General features: G+C 41.7%; 1 protein-coding gene and 1 long non-coding RNA gene across 4 annotated transcripts in view; one reads left to right on the top strand and one right to left on the bottom strand.

Annotated features, from left to right (window-relative positions):
- SEPTIN7 (septin 7) overlaps positions 1 to 12,314 on the bottom strand; it is a 594,594-nt gene that overhangs the window by 450,853 nt on the left and 131,427 nt on the right. The gene's annotated exons all lie outside the window — the stretch shown is intronic.
- Positions 6,868 to 12,314, top strand: part of LOC308189023 — a 35,674-nt gene continuing 30,227 nt past the window's right edge. For both annotated transcript variants that reach the window (XR_013945948.1, XR_013945949.1), the window contains exon 1: positions 6,868 to 7,102. This is a non-coding gene — a long non-coding RNA (uncharacterized lncRNA). The remainder of the gene's footprint in view (positions 7,103 to 12,314) is intronic.

Here is a 12,314-nt window from a genome sequence, read left to right as displayed (position 1 = left end):
TTCTGCATTAAGCAGATGTTAATTTGCAGCCATTAATGAAATTGCATGGACTGGGTCATGGACTCTTAAGTGCTAAAAGCAAGCGAAGAAAGATGAGTCATCTTGAAGGGTTCTCTAAAAACTCTTTCAAACTGAGCAGTAAAGGATTTTCCTTCTACTTCCAGAAATAAATGACTAGTCTTTGGGGTTTTATCAAATTTTGGATTCTTTTCCATCACCTTTGAGAGGGGGGAGCATGGGCTATTGTGTCAGTCCTTCAGTTTATTTTGCATCTTATGCTGAGTAATGTTATGCCTTTCCTATTAATATATATATAATCTGACTTCTTAAGAAGACATGATATATTACAGTTTTTAATATAGCTATTCAAATAGACTGCCATTTTTAGTAACTTCACAGTTAGAAAGGAGGAGCAATCACTTATTTACTTAAATAACAAACTTAATATTGTTTGTTTCAAAACCTGATCCACCCTGCTTGTATGCGGAGTGGCAAAAAAATAACGTCAAACAGTACTAATGTTACTTTGAAAGAAAAATATGTATTTTCTAAGTGATTTTAAAGAATACTAGTTTCAGAATCTCTACCTTTCAGAAATTGGCTTCTGTTTCTTGATCTTGTGCTTTAATTCTCCATTACGGATAAAATTCTTATAACGTGTAAAATTGTCGGTTGTTAAGAGTGGGTTCGTCATGTAGTAGTTGAACAATTTTATTACTTCCTGTTACAGCGTGTGTAGAACATTTACTGCCAATAGATCAAGAGAGAGAAGAGAGCTAGAAATCACACAGTGAATTAATAATATTGGGTTCATGTTGGCTAAGGAGTCGAGCAGGATAGCCTGCATTTCAGTAGGGATAAGTAATATCAAAGAGATCATACCGATGCCAGCCAAGCCTTTGCATGAACATCAGGTCAAATGACTGGACTTTGGATTAGGTGTGACAGCTGCTCAGTTTAAAGACTTCTGTGGACGTGGCAGAAATGCAAAGTCATTTCTTGTAAAGTTTCTTCTCATTTTAGTGTTAGGTGAGAAGATGCCGATTGATTATTGTATAAAATTTCTGTAAATGGAAGATCCCTGCGACCCCTCAAGATACCAATGTATAAATTGATTCTTGAGTGTAAGTAATACTAATTTTTGCCTGTTTCACAGGAAGGATGAGATCGAGCTTTTGGCCTAAAGCAGAACATGAAACTGCTTACTGGATCTCATTTAAAGATAATAATGAGCCTTAACAGGAAAACCTCGAAAAAGAGTATCTGTGTGCTTTTTTTGTTCATCTAAAAGGAAGCAGATCTGTTGCTTAGTCTGGGGACTTGACCAAGCCAGTGCCCCCAAACTCTTACTTTCATTGCTGGTTATTGCTGTATTTAGACACCTGAGCAGTACCATATTTATCCTATTGAGCAGCTGGTTGCTCAGCTTCTCTGACAGCAAGTCCCTAGAGTGCCTCATGGTGCAGGTTAGCAAATATCATTTGCAAGGAGTTAATGTTTCTCTGTAGGTATCTCAGCCTGAGTTATGGAAAAAATCTTGTGAAGTATTGGCTTTTAGCTTAACTATTTCTGAAAGTTTGATTTTTTATTTTATTTTTTTCTTAGCAAAAGAAATGTCAGAAAGACTGAAAATATTCCAGAATAGGATGCCTTCTATTTTTTGCAGAATTATTTTAGTGATGGTACTTGAATTATTGCCTTCCTTGCTTTTCTTTCATTTTGATTATGAAAATGCAATGTGTCTAGTTTATTCTTATGAGCAGTGGGAGGTAATGTTATAAGCAAGCTTTAGTAGTCCGGTCGGGTAGAAATTCTCATTCCTGAAGTATCTAGAAGACCACTCAACTCAAAACACAATTTGTATAAGATACTAGGAGTAGTTTTCCTTAACCTTTGTTTTCTTTGTTCGCAGTCCTCACTGGATTTAGCTGCAGTGATCATGCTATTTGCTGCTTCATACAGGGTCTTTGATTTGTTCATTTTTGAGTTATTACGTAATTTAAATGGATGAAATTACAAGAATTTTTAAACTAATGAGGTCTTAGCTAGTTGGAGGCTTTTTTTATCCACTAGTTTTTTTGCCTGAAAAGGGGGTTGTAAAGACATTGTTGAATTAGGAGCCTATGACATGAGTTACATTCCTTTGAACTCTCAGTGTGCAACTGGATTGACGACTGAATTTAGAAAGAAACGTGTCAGCACTGATGGTTTGTTCTGTATCCTAGCACACGAGGAAGCAGTAAAGCAATAAAGTTCCGATTGAAATAAATTGAAAAACGTAAATATTTACGATGTCAAGGTGCAGCAGTATTGCCAAAAGAAAACGTGGTTTCAATAAACTCAGACCTTGTTTGGAACACGTTTTTTCTGACTTCTGTGTGTGTTCTATTTTATCTGATTCTGTTTCACTTTAATACTTGGAAATGGGATAAAATTGAACAGGATAAAATGGAGGAAAACTGCATAGCTGCAAACTGGGAAGGTGTCTGTCTTCCAAATATAACCTGTTTTTCTTAACCTAATCAAAATGTTTGACTTAGGTGAATGATCTATGTGATGTGAGCTGTCCATGTTAGCTGCTTTTCCTGCACCAGGGTAGTCTGTAATCACCACATTCTTCCTTGCTCTGCAGTCATGTATTTGTGAGTTAAAAAGATCCTAGACTTGTTACAAGATTAAACCTGGAGTGCACATCAGCATCAGGACCTTACAGAAAGGATGAGAAGCACACTTGGAAAACAAAAAAAAAATTGTTTGTTTGTTTATATGGTCTGAAAATACCTTTCTTCCACATATAGCATGTCTCAACTCATTTCTGCGAAACATGCTCATCACAGTGAATTATCAAGAGCGTGCTATGCTGCACTGTAATGAGGAGGACCAAAGTGAATGTATCACAGCTGTGATCAGAACATGTCTTCTTTGTGGACTATTGGTCTAACAGGAGCTGGATTTATTCTTGGGTAGGACTAAGCATGTTGCCACTAACCTAGTGAGTAAGTCCAGCAGTGGATTTTACTGAAGAATTGATTCAAGCTATTAAGAACCAGAATGACATCTGTGTTATTTTAGAGTAGTGGTTAGATTAAGTTCCTCATGTTTTGGCTGCAAATGCATGTCATACTGTTACATACTAGTGTATGTAACAAAGTAAAAGAGCATAGAGAAGATACACTGGAGAGATAAAAGAACCTCCTGCCAGAGCTGTTGCGTTCAAAATACTTTAACTTATTTGTTACCAATTCTATTGAAAACTACTTAGAATTAGGATGATGGTCAAGGCTGTAGCAGAAAAAAAAATATTACTGGGATTACTGGGATTTTTAATCACTGGGAATGTAACAACATAATAAGACCAATTTTAGCACAAAAGAGATGAAGGACTGTCTTTTCAAAAGTAGTGAAAGATTTTGTGTGCCTTCACTTTAGGATGTCCAGTTGTGGCCCAACTTCCAGAAAGAAATAGTGGTCTGCCCCGTCAGTCAGAATTGGGTACTTAAAGCAAAACTCGAACCCCCAAATCTTGCTTAACAGAGAGAGAGAAACTAATGTCCTCCTAGTAGCTTACTCCAGATCAGCTGTATATCAGTATTTACAGTAAGTCTTGGAAGTGTTACAAGAAATAATTTTTTAATTAAAAAAATCATCTGATCGTCAGTGGGCACTTTTTCAAGTTTTTTTGCTCACTTCTGCTTTCAATGTAGGAACTTTTTTGTTTATTTGTTTTGTTTCCCCTGAGGATCCTTTTGATTGTTTTCTAAGGTTGATGTTAAAGCTAATTGAGACAGGTCAGTGAAGGAGAAACAGGACAACATTGTTTTGCTATGCTAAGCAGCTCAGCTGATGAACTTCAATGAAGAGCTGTGCTTAATGTACGTGTAACATATGCGATCACTCCTTCTGGTCTCAGAGTTTCTGAAGCAGATGTCTGGGGGGATTCCAAACACAATATTTAAGTTACTTGTGGTTGGCAATGTTATCTTATGTCATTGTCATTTGCCAGCTTAGCTGTGTCATTTATTTGTGTACTAGTGTGCTTTCTGAATTGTTCCAAATAACTTCGACCCTCATATACAGTACGTGGGTGCTGTCATCTTTGTTATTGGTATGGTGAGGCATAAGACCTCAGTGTTACCTATTCCAGTGTTTCACCCCTTTTTTCATTACCTTAGTACCATCATGCATGAATCATCCAAATCCTTTGAGCAATAGGTAACGTGCTAGTCTGTGTGATTAAAGAGATGTAAACACCATCTAAGCAAAGCAACCAGCTATGATGGAAGCTATCTGCTCTTTGCTCCCCTATTTACGTTTCACAAATAAATAACTACAGTGATGTACTTTTGGATGCTTCTGCTATTTTGTAAACATCTACTTGTCCTTTTGGAACTTGCTTCTGCAAGTTTGACAAGCAAATACAGAAAAGATGTATGCGGGCTTTACTGAAAGCTTCACAAGTCATGGTAATTTCCTGTGATAAAGTACCCAAAAAGCCAAAAGATATTGTCTGATATTGTTGCAGAATTGCATTTTGATGGGTTGGATTACACTTTGGAAGAACAAAGGATGAGGGAAGCACACAATTTGGAAACGTAGCTCGTTTCTGACTAAATTTGGGGTGTATTCCAGTGCAGTCAAGTCACAGTGCTCCCATAGCCGTCATGAGGAGTCTGTAGTCTGGATGAGCAAGACAGGTTCATGAAGCCAACCCACTCACAACTATGGGTGAACTGTGCAGTTACACTTCAACAGTTTCTGGTTTCCTGATACCCTTTTGTACTTTCTTCCTTCTGGCACAGTGAGACTGCAGGCCAGACTTCACCATTGCCCTTTGAGCTGATAACAAGCAATGAGCAGGAAATTTTAAGGTAAAGGATGAATGAGCCAAGCTCTCCTACTGGCTCGTGCTTATTGAATTCACCGTATCTATTACTTCCTCTCTCTATGCACAGTCAGTAGAATATGTCCATTTCAGTAAATCCTGTTATTTGTGTTCTTTGAAGTAGGCCCTCTAAAAGAACTTCATTGATTCCTGCGTGACTACCCGATTACCTTGTGATTACAGCTGTGAAAAAAAGACGGGTGACAGGAAGTGACCGGTAAGGTCCATCTAAAAGACATACAGAAAGCCGAGCATGTCATGTGCTGTTGGAAAATGACAGATGCTGGGGTCTGTCACCATGGAGCACAGTAACCTGCATGACATAAAGATGAGCTTGGCTAAGCCCTGAGCCCAGGTTTGTCCTCTTAGAGTAAATCAGATTTCATTTATAGCAGGTATCACTGCTGGGTAAACTCTTGTTCAAGTGCCACTCCAATGAGTTCAGGGGGGTGAGGAGGTTTCCCTTGGTTACAGTCTACTCCAGCACCCAGGGGCCCAGGCTGTAGAAAGTAATCTCTGAATTTCCTCAGACTTTGTGTTGTGAGTGGTTGGATTCAGTCTTATCACTGGATGAAGCTTCATTGTGTACTAGCACATGTGTTTGATTCTGGAAGAATTTAGAGGAATGTAAACTAAGTGTTCCCTGAAGTAGAAATTTTCTACTTTCCTTAGGATTACTGAAGCCTAAACCCCGTAATTTGTACAAGCTGTAATAACACCTCCCAGAACTATTCTCTGAGAAAGTTTGACAGCCATCACATTCATGAAGAGAACTACTTTAATAAGCTATTCCTTTTCATTGAGTTTATTTTAAATTTATTTATTTATTTATTTATATGGTGAAGGTTTCAAGAAAAAATGGTAATTTAACCCAGAGAGAATGGCTAATGCAAAGTACCAGTGTAAGAATGTTAAATACAGTCTTCCTGTAAAGGCTTTCCCTGCTCTGTGATTTTAAAACTGTGCAAAGATTGTCTGGCTAAAGTTGCAGTTCCACATATGCAGTAGACCGATGTAAACTATGATGCCACTGAAGAATTCATCCTCCCCAGCCAGCTTGCATGCTAGCATGAACTTCCGTGGAATCAATACAGTAAACCACATCAGGAGTCACAGAATCACAGAGTTGGTCCGGATGAAACTCATCCGGCAAAATAAATTGCTTTTTACATCAGTTAAGTATGTAATCTCATTCATTACACAGCTACCGGAAAAAATGGAATAACCAAGAAGAAAAGGCATCATGGAGGAAGATATGGACAGTGAACAGGAAGATATGGACTGCTTTTTGCAGTAGCTGGGTCACCCTACACTGGTTGAAGGTGTCTGGTGCTGGGCCTTCAGGTGGACTTGTGTCTGGTCCATACCAAATAACATTTGACCTCCTGCCTAAGTTCAATAAAATTTGATGGGGAGGTAGAGCACTTAAAGGTGATTTTTTTACAGGCATCAGTGAAACTGAGAAAAGGGAGTGAACACCTGCAAAAACTTTCTCCTAAGAGTACGTCTGCCTGAACTGCAATGCTGTTGTCTGTTGCATGTGTGGAGGTAGCGAGGATACAGGGAAGTAGGGGTTACTGGAGAGGAGAGGGAAAGCTAAAGGGCAAGTTAAGGAGAGCAGGCTTCACTGTTTGTGGAGCTACCATTTTTTTCATTTGGTAAGTGCTTGCATTTTAGAGCTATTTCCCACAGCTCTGACCATAAAAGGAAAAAGAGGGAACTTTTACTGGCAGATATCAAGATGCCTACAAGGTATTCCTATGGCACAACTGTGGCACTAACCTGAATTTAAGGTGGGATTATCCCCTGCCTCAGCCACCTGCCCCCTCCAGAGGGGGAGGGGGGAAGCCTTTCTCCTGCCCAGTGTGGTGGGCCCTGCCAGGTGTATGCATCTCCTTGCCCTTTTCTGAGCACCCACCATGCTTTGTGGGACATGAGGCCATTAACTGCAGTTGCAGCCCTTGAGCACCAATAAGCCAGCACAGGTGGGAAGGGGTGGTGCAGGGGCTCATGATCTGCTTGTTGTGAGGAGGTGCAGGATGGTGATGTTATCTGAACATTGCTTGAAAAGCTGCAAAGTTCTGGTGATCAACTGTAGGGCAACCAGCCTCTGGGGGCTGCAATTCTTCCTCAACGGGCTCAGGAGAAAGCCAGAGGTAGCTGAAGGCAGGTTCAGCTCCTGGTCCTGAGGTCGTTGGCTCTCTCCTGGGCTGCATGAAGGTGAGTGGGGAGGATGGATGAGGGGGCAGGTGACTCTGGGACGGGGCTGCAGGCTTTGGAGCTGTGTGGCAAACTATAGGCCTTGGAGCTGTATCAAAAGGCAAGCTATGGAGCTGTGGGATTTCTGTGTGTCTCATAGGGTAGCAACATTTTTTTGTTGTTGTTGTGGTGGTTTTGCAGTTTTTTTTTTTTTCTTTGAAGGTGAGGTGTCACCTTCAGAGAGCTAAGTCCTTGCTGAGGTCCAGGTGCTGCCAGCTGCCTGGCTCTAGGGTCTTGCTCTGAGTGTGTGTTCTGGCAGCACAGAGGGCCAAAGTATGGTAGGGTGATGGCACCAACTTACATAAAGTATTTAGGAATTAGGTTATCTCTCTCAGCAAGGTTTGGTGCTGCTTGTTGGGGATCCTGAAGGCTGATATTGGTAGGTCAGCACCAGCCCTGGAAGTGAAGGGTGCTAGGGCGAGTGTTGCAGCAGATGCAGCCCTGGTGGGCTGCTCCTGGTCCCACAGAGGGGTCTCGATTCAAAATGGAGAGCCTTGCATTTCTCAGGGATACAGCAATGTGTGCTTCTGTAATGGTGTGGGTTATTTTGTTAGAGGTGGTGGAGCCACAATGTACCCCCTTTACTATCAGCTGATAGTTTAAGGGAGTCAACCAAACCAAGGGGTTAGCAAGGCTTTTCCAGCCTTGGGCCCCTCCACTGAGGCAAGAGGAATCTGCTTTAAAGAGTCTTGAGCACTCACAGCTGTCCATAAAGCCATTGAAAGATATGATCTGAAACCATTAAGTTAAAATGGATGACATAAAGCTCTACTAGAGTAAGATGCTGCAGCCTCGTGAGGGTGTCAGGGAGGTGATTTCTTTGCTGTGCCTAAAGCCAACTCATGGCACAACAATGCATGCTAAGTAATCAATCACCTATGTATGGCAGCACATCAGAAAAGCGTGGAGTAAGGAAGGTCTGTGCCGTACACTGAAAAGTTAGAAAAACATAAAACAATGAAACAGCATTCATCAACGTAGTCTATTCTGTATACTATATGAAATAAACATGCTTTATAGTAGTAATTCTGTTCTGTATCTCATTACGTCCACATGCAGGGAGGAAAAAGTAAATTAACCGGTACATGCAAACTTAATTTCAGCTTGTGCTAGGTTTGGAGGGACTAACTTTGACAAACATGGGGATTTTCCCATACCTGGACATGCGTACGACTGCGTTCCTATGCTGTATTGTGCGTAGATCTGGGTCGTGGGTCACTTCCAGACATTCTCCTGGCTCAAACTTTTCATCCACGGTACCCTCATGTGCTTTGTCCTCACAGTATATTTTGCAAGAGAATTATTTTGGAAGGCTTCGACACCTTGACAGGCTGCCTGCCTTCTGGGTACAAAGCCAATGCTGGGGTCCACAAACAGCTCCATAAGTTGATTTTGTTGCTAGAAAGCACAGTCTGCTGATTCTCCCCCTCCACCGCCTTCTCCTTTGGTTAGGTGAAGTGTTTGCACAGTCACACTGGGAACTGGGTACAGGAACTGATTGTGTTGCTGAAATTAAAGCTAACCCAGCAATATCTGTTGAACTCATTGTGTGCTTGATGTGGCAAACAGAGGAGTGTGTGGCAGAGGGTGGGTGAGAACATGACTTTGCTTTTTGGTGGTAGCTCTTGGTTATGCTGCCTTAAAGTGCAACACAAGCATAGGAGTGGACAAGGATATGGGCAGCCAGCAGCTGAGAGCAGGGGGTGAGGGAAATACATATGATGAACACCCTCTTACCAAGCCCTATAATAAGCCTGCTGGACATTACAGAGTCACACCCTAGAGCCTGACCTGTGAGATGATGAACATTAAAAAAAGATAATCATTTCATTACATTTGTTCAAGCTTATATTCAGAACTTTGGATGAGGAAAGGAAGGGAAAGTGCCTGATAAATATGGTACATGATAAATATAGGTCATCACCTGAGCAGTCATCAGCTTTGCATATGCATGCACAGGGGGAGGGAAATGTATGACATGAGCTTGTTTTGTAGGATGAAGCTATATCTGTGTCTGAGGTACCCTGTGTGCTGTCTTTTTAGTTTTATTTAGCCTTCTCCCACGCTCTTCCTCAGATATGAAGAGAATAGTACAAGTGAGTGGAAACCCTAGATTTTCTTGCATGATACCTAAAGGAAAACCTCAGAATATATGAGCAGTTTAAAAGAGTGAGAACAAAGTTATCCTCTCTCATGTACTGCTAACAGTTAACATTGAAATCACTCTGAAAATCTGGGAAGAAAAGCAAAGTGGTTGAATATGGCAAATACAAGAGTAGCTAAGCTCTCTTGAGTTTGCTCATCTTCAGCTTGAGCAATCAGAGATTGGGAAAGAATTCAGGATGAAATTTTAGGAAGTCTGAAAACAAGTCTTTTGGCTCCAGTATCTCGTTTTATTTGACAAGTGAGGCAAGCAGGCTTTTCACCACAGTGGGTAGGTGTTACTCTGTCCACACAGAAGGACAGATTTAGGACCCAGACTGCCAGGTGCCATCATCCCTGGAACTGGTCATTAGTGCCTGTCCTAGGACAACAGGGTTTTAACTCAATCCCAGAGCTGTAGGCATTCAGCAGTTGTGCTGAAAAGATCAACTGATGCATGGAGCATTGGTACCCTGTATCAGCCCACAATGAGTGGGCCAGATTCAGTACCCTCCTCTTTTGCTGGAGGGCCACACCAATGCGTGAAGGAGCTGTAGGAATTCTGTGCATCAGAGTCACTTGGCTCCTAGAAATCCTGAATTACAGTGGTCTGGCTGAGAGAGCGTGTAGATGCTAAGATCGGTGTGCTGACAGCCCAGCGCAGCATCTGCAAATCCGTCAGGAGCAAAGCTCCGTGCAGCCAGAAATTCAGAAACACCGAGATGGCTGAATGCACATCTTTAGCTTCAAGGGCAGTTAACCATGGCTCAAAGTGCCTCGGGCTTCAGTTAAATGTTCGTTATGCAGTTATCAATGTAAATTGTGCCTGCTACAGCTCTTGTAAATTATAGTTAGCTTTCTGTGCTTTTTCATATTCTCTATATAATATTTCCTCAGGTAACTTCAGAAACTTAGCTCTTTTCAGCATAAAAGTTCCTAGATCAAAATGCTGTCCTTTGTATGATATATAACTAAAACTAAATATAACTATAAACCTGAAGTGAATTTTGACTGTAAATGGAAATGTAAAGATAAAGGAGTATTGTATTTCCAAAAATATTTTTTTTTGTTTTGATTTAGATTGATCTTAATTCTTTCTTATGCCTGACTTTCAAATGCTTAAGGTAAACTAACTGAAAGGAACTTCCTTCTGCCCTTAGCTGTGACTAAGCAACTCTTCCTATACTCACTACTACACGTCTCATCACACTTGGGTACCAACAGTGAGTCACCGCCTCAGCTGAAGGCCGGTAACTGATAAACAAGCAAGTCACTGAACAGGAGCTTTCTTGAGGAAAAACAAACAAACAAAGCTAATAATTTCCACTGTGTTTTGAATGAAAAGCTGGTATACCTACAGTTTAATTCATAGTCAAAAAAAAAAAAAAACAAAACTCTGTTCCCAAGCTCAGCTGGGGATAAGGGGATGTTCCAGGGGTGATGCTGAAACCTGCAGCTCTGTGATGCCCCTGGTGTGATGCTGCTGCCTGGGTACAAATGAAGATGGGTTGGCTCAGAGTTGAGAGTGCACAGACTCTGCAGGTGGGGAGTTATAGACTAGCTGACATGAAGGCAGAGGAGCAAAGCTTTAAACCCAGAATCCCAGTAGCTGTGATGCAAAAGCATTGTAGACAGATGGCTGGGCTGCTTTGTGACCTCCTGCAGCCGGAGAGCAGCTGGGGACTTTGTGGGACCATGTCAAGAAGCAGTTTCAGAGCCCTGCAGGAAACTAAATGTAGTGTGACGTCTTGAAGTGGTGCAATTAAAGAGGAATTCAAAGTGTAGGCAACGGTTACATGCTTAGCTTTCAGTAGTATAGTAAAGTAGAATTAAATAGAAGCATATGAATAGAAAATGTGTGTGCCTGGATGAATGGAACGGCATTTTACAAAAGGACAAAGGATTGTTCTGAATAATATTAAAGTTTAGTATTGCAAATTGCTTGAATTAATAACAATGACATTTTTAAAAGGTCAGAAATTGGTTTGAAAAGGTATCTAATATTTAAAGCTGAGTTTCCTACAGCCATGTTTTCCTGGTGTCACCTGGGACCTGTTGCCAGCTGAGATCAGGGAGGTGGGACCAGCCCTCTAGACCTGTGGGTTAGGGTGCACCAGCCTGGGTGATAGCCTTTTTGAGAGATGGCCATTAGCAGACGTGACTGTGTGAGCTACTCAGCCAAGCTGAACAAGCCTCTGGGAAAATGCATCGCCGCCCCCAAGAAAAGGTGAGGGGGGTTATCTGCACATCTCACATGAATCACAGTCCAGGTGGTAAAGCAAAAGAGCCTGCCGTGACTGGCAGAGGAGGTCCACAGGCTTCTCTGTAGACACCTGGTTGTCATCCCTTTCCTTCAGTCCTGTGTGAAGCCTCTTAGTGAGGTGCCTGGAGTATCCCTCCCCTTGGGATAAACCACATCGCTGTCATTTGTATGACTGAGCAAGGGTTTTGGGATCTCAGGCCAGGGGTATGCATGAGTTCCCTGCCTTGGAGGGCGCAGCACCAGCAGCTGGGGGCACAGACCCATCTCCTCTGGGGTCCCAGCCTCTCAGTGGGTGGAATTCTCCATCTCCCTTGGCCTGTTTTGTCAGCCTCTTCCATAGTGAGGGACTGTGTTGTGTGGAATCTCTATTGCAATGATCCTTTGCTTGGTCATGTCCTTTTATCAATTTTGTGAAATCCCAAGGTGCAGATACAGTGAGGGCTGAGTAATTATGTTGCTGCTTTTAATGTCTATTAAGTAATTAGAATTACAGAGAAAATATCAACCTCTGCTCCTCTAAAGCTATTATACTGTTAAGGCTGTTTTATTGCTTCCATATTTGTGTTAATATATTTGGTTTCCTTAAAGTAGTGCTGACTCTCAAAAAATTATTTTCTGCGCTATCACAGAAGTGGAAAAGGCATCATCAACATGTTTGCTCTTGGGTGGTGAGTCCCTGGGGATTGCAGGTGGATGGCAGCAGTTGCAGTACTGCAGTGTGAGGTTAGAGCTGGACCAAGAGATTGAGAGAACAGGAAGGCTTCTCCC

This window comes from Anser brachyrhynchus, assembly GCF_964034855.1.
Source record: "Anser brachyrhynchus genome assembly, chromosome: 2".
In the NCBI taxonomy this organism is placed as follows: Eukaryota; Metazoa; Chordata; class Aves; order Anseriformes; family Anatidae; genus Anser; species Anser brachyrhynchus.
The sequence above is the reverse complement of the archived record's forward strand: the minus strand, read 5'-3'. Positions and strand labels throughout refer to the sequence as shown.